The following is an 8,446-nucleotide window of genomic DNA, read 5'->3' as shown; positions in this document are numbered from 1 at the left end:
TGTTTGGAGGCATATGTAGGCATATTTTTTTAAGTTTCTCAAGTGATTTTAATTTACATTTAGATTTAAGAATCACTGCTCAGTTTTCCAGCTGCAAATTTCGGAAAATTGGTTTTTGTGGTGATTGGTGGTGGTTGTGGGTTTTGGTAAAATTAAAATATACTGTAGGACTCTCTTTCAATAGTGACTTTCGCCTGTCCTGTATAATAAGCATTCCCCTTACTTTTCAGCCTAATGTGTTCCTAGAAATGGACCTTAAAGTTTAATGATGGGCTTGTTTATTTTGGGGTGGATTCTATTCAAATGAGGTGCACCTATTTTTTTTTTTTTTTAAGTTTTTTCCCTTCGCAGTCGTACAATTTACGAAGGTTGTTGATGTATTATCTCAGGCTTTCCTGATGATCTCCATATTTGTTTCGATCTTAGTTTAAGCCTATGTCTTAGGACTATAAGTGTATTTTATTTCTGCTTTTTATTCTGTATATTTAATTATACAGGTACTGCCATGTAGACAAAAAATGGGATGTTTGCTGAAATGGCACTGTTGCCGTCCTAGTGCTATCCTGTACATATGTTATGATGTTTTTAGCAGCTGGTATATAAATTTGAGGAAAAGAAAATAATTATGGATATTTATAATGTACAGATTTGTTTTAAAAGTTGAACACACAAAGGTCAGTGATGACCAAGTAAGTGGAATGAGCAAAAAATCCCAGATTTGTGATTCCTGTTACACCTGGACCAGAATTCCTCTCCCAGAGGTAAAAGAGATAGATAGTGATTAAATGCTGGAAAAAAGGCCATGTCTTTCTCTTTTTTTATTTTTTTAATTTTTAAAAAATATTTATTTATTTTTGAGAGAGAGAGCGCGCGCAAGCAGGAGAGGAGCAGAGAGGGAGACACAGCATCCAAAGCAGGCTCTAGCCTGCTGTCTCTGTCAGCACAGAGCCCTGCGCAGGGTTCAAACCCACAAACTGTGAGATCATGACCTGAGCTGATGTTGGATGCTTAACTGACTGAACCACCCAGGCACTCTTCTCTTTTTTTTTCTTTTTTAAAGCAAATCACAGATTCTCATGGCTGAAGGTTTTGTTTTGTTTTAATTACAGTGTAGTTAACATACAGTGTCGTATTAGTTTCAGGAGTACAATACAGTGATTCAGCAGTTCTATACATTACTCAGGCTCATCAAGATAGGTGTGCTTTCAGTCCCCCTCACTTATTTCACACATCCCCCACCCGTCTCCCCTCTGGTAACCATCAATTCTCTGTATCTCGTAGCTGAAGTTTGTAAGTAGTTTGTATCCTCAACAGGTTTGGGATAATTACATGGACTGTCGAGTTTTCTTTCCCTAAAATGCTACTAATTAATGCAATATGTGGTTCCTATTGCTCTTTAGACCCCCTGGGAATCTCTCTGGAGATAGCCTTGAGCCATCCACAGTATTGTCATTTGTGAGGTCCATTTAGGCTTCCATGGACAGTACCAGTGGTGTTCTTTCAAGAGATGATTAGCAGATGTTTCCTAATTCAATGGTAAGCTATAGCTGCCAGGAAGTTCAGTGCCCATTTGTGGAAGTCAAAGACTAGAACTGTGATGGAAAAGGGAGTTAAGAGTGCTTGCTTTGAAGACCCGACCAGAGAGAAAGGTTCTGTGAAAGTTACTGGAAATGTCAAACATTTAACAATGCACTGATCAGGCTAGTAATGAGGCTGGTGGTCTCTGAGGAAATGACACTGAGCTCAGACCCAAAGGATGAAAAGGAGCTATTTCTCACCGGGCTGTATTAGACACTATTTATCACAACATCACCTTTATTTTCTTTTTTTAAAGTTATTTATTTTGAGAGAGAAAGAGAGCCGGGAGATGCAGGGAGAGAATCTCAAGCATGCTGCTCCTGGGCAGTGCAGACCCCCATGCCAGGCTCAAACTCACAAACCTGAGATCATGATGAGATCATGACCTGAGCCAAAACCAAGAATCAGATGCGTAAATGACTGAGCCACCAAGGAGCCTCATACCATGCTTCTTTTAAAAGAGAAAAGTAGAGGGGCGCCTGGGTGGCTCAGTCAGTTAAACGTCATACTTCAGCTCAGGTCATGATCTCGCGGTCTGTGAGTTTGAGCCCTTTGTTGGGCTCTGTGCTGACAGCTCAGAGCCTGGAGTCTGCTTTGAATTCTGTGTCTCTCTTTCTCTGTTCCTCCCCACCCCCCTTCTCAAAGTAAATAAATATTTAAAAAAATAAAAGAGAAAACGAGTATAGTTTGTAGACCAAAACTGGTCACCTGACATCTCCAGAGATTTCTGCTTTCACCTGCAGGGGGCAGGAGATCAAGGGCATCAAAAGGGAAGATGTGAGATGGGAACCTGTTGTAGCCCAGGCTAGGATTTTATGTCCAGAGTCTGACACCTGTCCCTGAGCGACAGGACATGGCTAGAGAAATGGATGCAACTGTACTGGTAGGGACTCATTTATACAAATGTCAAAGTGATCGTAGTTAGTGCCAGACAATCCCCTCTGCTTCCTGAGATTCCTTCTCAGACTTCCAAGAGGACTGATTCACATGGTCTCTTCTCAGATTGCCAGCATCTCCTCTCCTAAACTCCAGAACTCTGATGACCTTGCCAATTTATACTTTCTTCTTGTCACCACCTCCACCAACCTTTCTGCAGCTGTATATGTAATGTTGACCTCAACTGGAATATTCCCAACAGCATACAAGCATGGCTCCAGTATCTTCAATCCTGAAAACAAATTCCTTTGACCTCACAGTCTCCCTTAAGTGTCTGCCCCTTTTCTGTGTTCGTCTTCTTAGTCAAACTTTAAAGAACTGTTAGGTATTCTCTATCTCCTCTTACATTGTCTTCCTGACACATCACTTAAAATTTTTTTTTTTTTTTTTTTTTTTTCAACGTTTATTTATTTTTGGGACAGAGAGAGACAGAGCATGAACGGGGGAGGGGCAGAGAGAGAGAGAGACACAGAATCGGAAACAGGCTCCAGGCTCCGAGCCATCAGCCCAGAGCCTGACGCGGGGCTCGAACTCACGGACCGCGAGATCGTGACCTGGCTGAAGTCGGACGCCTAACCGACTGCGCCACCCAGGCGCCCCTGACACATCACTTAAATAACAGGCTTTATCAAGGTTATTTTTACATTGCCAAGTATAGTAGACATTTTTCTTTTTTATTTTAATGTTTATTTTTCAGAGAGAGAGAGAGGGAGACACAGAATCCGAAGCAGGCTCCAGGCTCTGAACTGTGAGCACAGAGCCCGACGTGGGGCTCAAACCCACGAACTGCAGATCGTGACCTGAGCCGAAGTTGGACACTTAACCGACTGAGCCACCCAGGCACCCTGACGTTTTTCTGACTATAATAAATTCCAGTTTTCAGGGGCACCTGGGTGGCTCACTTGGTACAGTATGCAGCTCTTGATCTTGGGGTCGGGAGTTCAAGCCCCATGCTGGGCATAAAGCCTACTTTAAAAAAAAATCCAGTTTTTAGCATTGGAAGCAATTGACCAAAACAACTTCCTGGAAATAATTTCTTTTTTTTTTTTGTCTACCATGACACTAGATGTGCTTGTTGCCCTATGTTTTTGACTGCTACTTCCCAAGTTTTTTGATAAATAGGAGAGTGACCCAATGTTTAGGTCTCTATCTCTCTTCTACCTAAGTGATCTCATCTAGTTCCACCTGTATGCTGAAGAATCCCAAGTTTATATCTTTAACCCATTTTCTCCCCTGAACTTCAGAGTTCTATATCCAACTGCCACCTTGACATGACTCAGATATCTAACATGCATCTCAAACTGAATTCCTGATCTCCTCTCACCCAAACTCCTGGGGCTCCCTGTCTTAGTAAATAAATGAATGCAGTTATTTTCCACAGGTAAGCCATTAGCTCTACCTCCAAATATATCTTTCTGCTAACTTTCACCGCCACTGCCCTGGTTCAAGCCTCCTGAAGGATCTTACTACTTCCCTTTTTCCCAGCAACTACGTCCTCCACATGGTCACAGAATACTTTTTTTTTTTTTAATGTTTATTTTTTAGAGAAAGAGAGAGAGAGAGGGAGACACAGAATCTGAAGCAGGTTCCAGGCTCTGAGCTGTCAGCACAGAGCCCAACATGGGGCTTGAACTCCTAGACTGCGAGATCATGACCTGAGCCGAAGTTGGATGTTTAACTGACTGAGTCACCCAGGTGCCCCATGGAGTGATCTTTCTAAACTGTGGATCAGATCAGGCCACTTGATGTTTACCCTCTATGCCCTGAGGTTGCTAAATGCAAATAAAATAAAATCCAGCTTGCTTATGATGTCTTCCCTGCAAAGCTCTTCATGCTTTGGTCCTTGCCTGTTCCTCTACCTTCACTGCCTTTCACTCTCCGCCCATTAAGCACTGACGATGCTGGCCTTGCTGTTCCTGGAACATATGAAGGTCATTCTTATCTTAGAGCCTTTGTACTTAGGCTACTTGAATAGCTGTCCCACTTCTCCATGGCTGGTGCCTTCTTCAGCAGATTTCTGCTTACATGTATTGCTTCCCCTGCTTCCCTCACTTCACTTTCTAGGTCAATTTTTATCTTCTTCACAATACTTATCTACGTACCATTTTCTGTATGTGCTTCTCATCTCTTACCCCCGATACTCAAGTCCTTTTTCTGTCTTGTTTATCGCTGCCTATGACATGGTGGGTGGAGAGGCTAATACTAGGTAAATATTCAATAATGGATTGACTGGCAGCTTTCTGGGCCAGTTAGTGGGTCATGGGTTGGGCCTGTACTCAAGAGATTCTCCTGGGGATGTCCTTGCCAATCAGTGGCCCCTTGGAAGACATCCCTTCCTAACTAGGCATTCAGCAGTCAGAAATTAGCACTTGATTTGTAAGAGATATTAAAGTCACACTTGCCTTCACCTCATTGATGTTGCCCAGAGTCTGGCTCTTGGAATGTTCAGCGTCTCAGGTCCTGGCCTGGAGATCCCTGGGCAGTCAGCTGGCAGGGTGGGCTATGGACCTTTCAGACAGATTGCCGTCTCGTGGTCTTTGCTCCAGTGTGCTGGCTCCAGATGCCATACTGGCGCTGGTGTCCTTGGGTTCCCATAGGAGGATATAGTGGGAGATAGTAGGTCATGCCTGTCATGATTATGTCATCTATAAAAGAGCCCTCGATGGCCTGCGCTGCCCTACTTTTGAGTAAGCCTACCCGGCCCCTGTTGCCAGGACTTGTGCATGAATTTGATTTCACGGAGGGATGCTGTGGCCCACAGGGCTGAAGGCTACTTCCAAGGTCACACTGTGTGCATGTGGTCAAGCTGTACTGGCATTCAGTCTCTGATGGTCATACCAGGGATATGGACAGGACTCTTGGTCCTGGTGAGAGAAGGCAGCTTCTGAAGGCATCTCTGTGAGGGAGCAGGTTTAGTGAAAAGCTCTTTGGATGGCTGTCTGGCCCTCTGGCACCATCTGCTGGCCAGAGCCAATCAGTGCTTGGGGATTGGCCAGAACTACACTGTAGAGCAACCCATCCCTGTCCCTGCCTTCTTTGGGCCCTGTGTAGCCACTCTGAGCCCACAGAGGGTACCCACGTATCACCATAGACTTTCTCTCTTGGAGAGGCTGGAATAGAGGGTAATCCATGGACTCACCTTGTGGTGAGTCAGACAGACCTAGGTTCAGTGCCCACCTCCCTGCCATGTGGCCTGGGGTGATAACCTTTCAATCCCCCCCTGTGTGATAACCGTTCAATCCAGCGTAGGCCCATGAGGTCTGATGGTATCGGGCACAGATAGGAGTCAGGAAGTTCTCTCCTCTTCCATTTAGGTGTGGATGCCACTTCTGCCTGGAGCTTCCACAGCAGCTTCCTCCTGAGGATGGGTCCATAGCCTTCCAGTGGAGGCACTGCACTGGCTGCCTGAGGGAGAAGCAAGGAAGCTGATGAGTGGCCTTTTCTTCAGCTTTGTCCAAGGACTCAGTTGGACTCTTGGGTCCTGGGCAGATAAGTCCTCCCTGGGCACAGGGGCCTTACAACAATCTCCCACCACCTTCCCAGCATCTTCCTTTACTCCTCCAACCTTGACTGTGAAGGGCAACCATGTGCAAGGAGAGGCTACAGTGGCTCAAAGATCTTTGGGGAATTGACAGTGGCACCATGCTAAGCATGCAACACACACTGTCACATTTTATACCCCTCCCCCCATTTTTTAAAAACTTGAGATATTACTTGTATGTAGTACACAAATATGATTATAGCTCAGTGAATTAAAAAAAATTTTTTAATGTTTATTCTTGAGAGAGAGAGCACGTGACAGAGCATGAGCAGAGGAGGGGCAAAGAGAGAGGGAGACACAGAATATGAAGCAGGTTCCAGGCTCTGAGTTGTCAACACAGAGCCCGATGTGGGGCTCGAACCCATGAACTGTGAGATCATGACCTGAGCCGAAGCCAGACGCTTAACCAATTGAGCCACCCAGGTGCCCCAGCTCAGTGAATTTTTATATATGCACACACTCATGAAACTATCACCTGGATCAAGATAGAGAGTTTCTAGCATCCCAGAAGCTTCCCTTATCTGGTAAAGGTAACTATTATGTTGTCTTCTCTAAATTAGGGTGTTTTGGGCCTGTTTTGGTCTTCATTTCAGTGGACTCATACAGTACATACTCCCGTGTCTTGCTGCTTTTGCTCGTTATGTCTGTGAGATTCATCTGTGCTGTTGTTGACATCGATAGTTTCTTTTTCATTGCTGTTTACGATCATTCCATTTTGTGAATATACGAGGTTGTTTTTTCATTTACATTTGGTGGGTTTGTTATTTTTTGCTTTGTTCAAAGTTGTTGTGAACGTTCTTTTTTTAAAATTTTTTATGTTTATTTATTTATTTATTTTTTTAATTTTTTTTTTCAACGTTTATTTATTTTTGGGACAGAGAGAGACAGAGCATGAACAGGGGAGGGGCAGAGAGAGAGGGAGACACAGAATCGGAAACAGGCCCCAGGCTCCGAGCCATCAGCCCAGAGCCTGATGCGGGGCTCGAACTCACGGACCGCGAGATCGTGACCTGGCTGAAGTCGGACGCTTAACCGACTGCGCCACCCAGGCGCCCCTGTTTATTTATTTTTGAGAGAAAGAGAGAGACAGAGAGAGTGTGAGCAGGGGAGGGGCAGAGAGAGAGGGAGACACAGAATCCAAAGGTGGGTTTGTTATTTTTTTGCTTTGTTCAAAGTTGTTGTGAACGTTCTTTTTTTTAAATTTTTAATGTTTATTTATTTTTGAGAGAAAGAGAGAGACAGAGAGAGTGTGAGCAGGGGAGGGGCAGAGAGAGAGGGAGACACAGAATCCAAAGCAGGTTCTAGGCTCTGAGCTGTCAGCACAGAGCCTGACACGGGCTCGAACTCACGAGGTGAGATCAGAGCTGAGCCGAAGTTGGACGCTTAACCGACTGAGCCACCCAAGTGCCCCCACCGTGAACATTCTTAAACATACTTTTGGGTGGACAGAATTTATTCCTGTTGGGTATTTGTCCATAATTGGAATTGCTGAGCCACTTGGTATATGTATGTTTAGCTTTAGTAGATCCTGCCAACTTCCTGGTGTACCAATTTGGACACTCACCAGCAACATGTGAGAGTTCCAATCATTCCATGTCCTGCTAACACTTGGTATTGTCACTGTATTCAGTTTGACCCCTCTGGTGACTCAAATAATTCATGACCGCAAAAATCCTATGAGGTAGGTACCACTATAAACCCCATTCTATAGACAAGAAGACTGAGGCTAGAAAGGGGACACCACCTATCCTGCTCAGATAATACAGGATGTGAGCAGCAGGTGGGCAGCAGCAGATCTGCACGATCCCTGTGCACTGGTGGCCAGATGGGATTTAAAAGTCAGAAAACATGGGTGTGCCTAAATGATAGATCTTTCATTTTCTTATTTTCTGTCTTATCTATTCCATTTTGTAGCAGAAATGTAATCTGGTCACTTCCTGGCATGGTAAGTCAGGTGAGTATATGGTCATTCAGTCATTTCAGGGATACACACTCAGTCAAATGGAGGGGTCTGACCCTCTTCTGCGATCTAGGGTCAGAGCTTCATTCTGCAGAGTTGATGTGGTCATAGCATGGAGTGAGAGGTGAGGGGGCTGGAGGTTGTCTGGTCATAGGTCTTCATCTGTCTTCCTCTACTGCTCAAGGAGGCAGGCACATCCTACCCCCGCCGGTGGTGAGGTGTCACTCCTTGATTTCTGCTGTGCCCACAGATGGCTGAATTTGTGCCATAGCTTCTGACTTGGTCGGTGTAGGTTCACCTAGGCTCATGTAGGTTCTCTTGATTACATCCCACAAGCCTCCTCCTGATCATCTATCCCTCTTCAAGCAACTTCCATGCTGCTTTAGGGCTTCAGGACATATTTAGATGCTCTCTGGGATCCACACACATGA

This window comes from Lynx canadensis, chromosome A1 (genome assembly GCF_007474595.2).
Source record: "Lynx canadensis isolate LIC74 chromosome A1, mLynCan4.pri.v2, whole genome shotgun sequence".
Lineage (NCBI taxonomy): Eukaryota > Metazoa > Chordata > Mammalia > Carnivora > Felidae > Lynx > Lynx canadensis.
The sequence above is the reverse complement of the archived record's forward strand: the minus strand, read 5'-3'. Positions refer to the sequence as shown.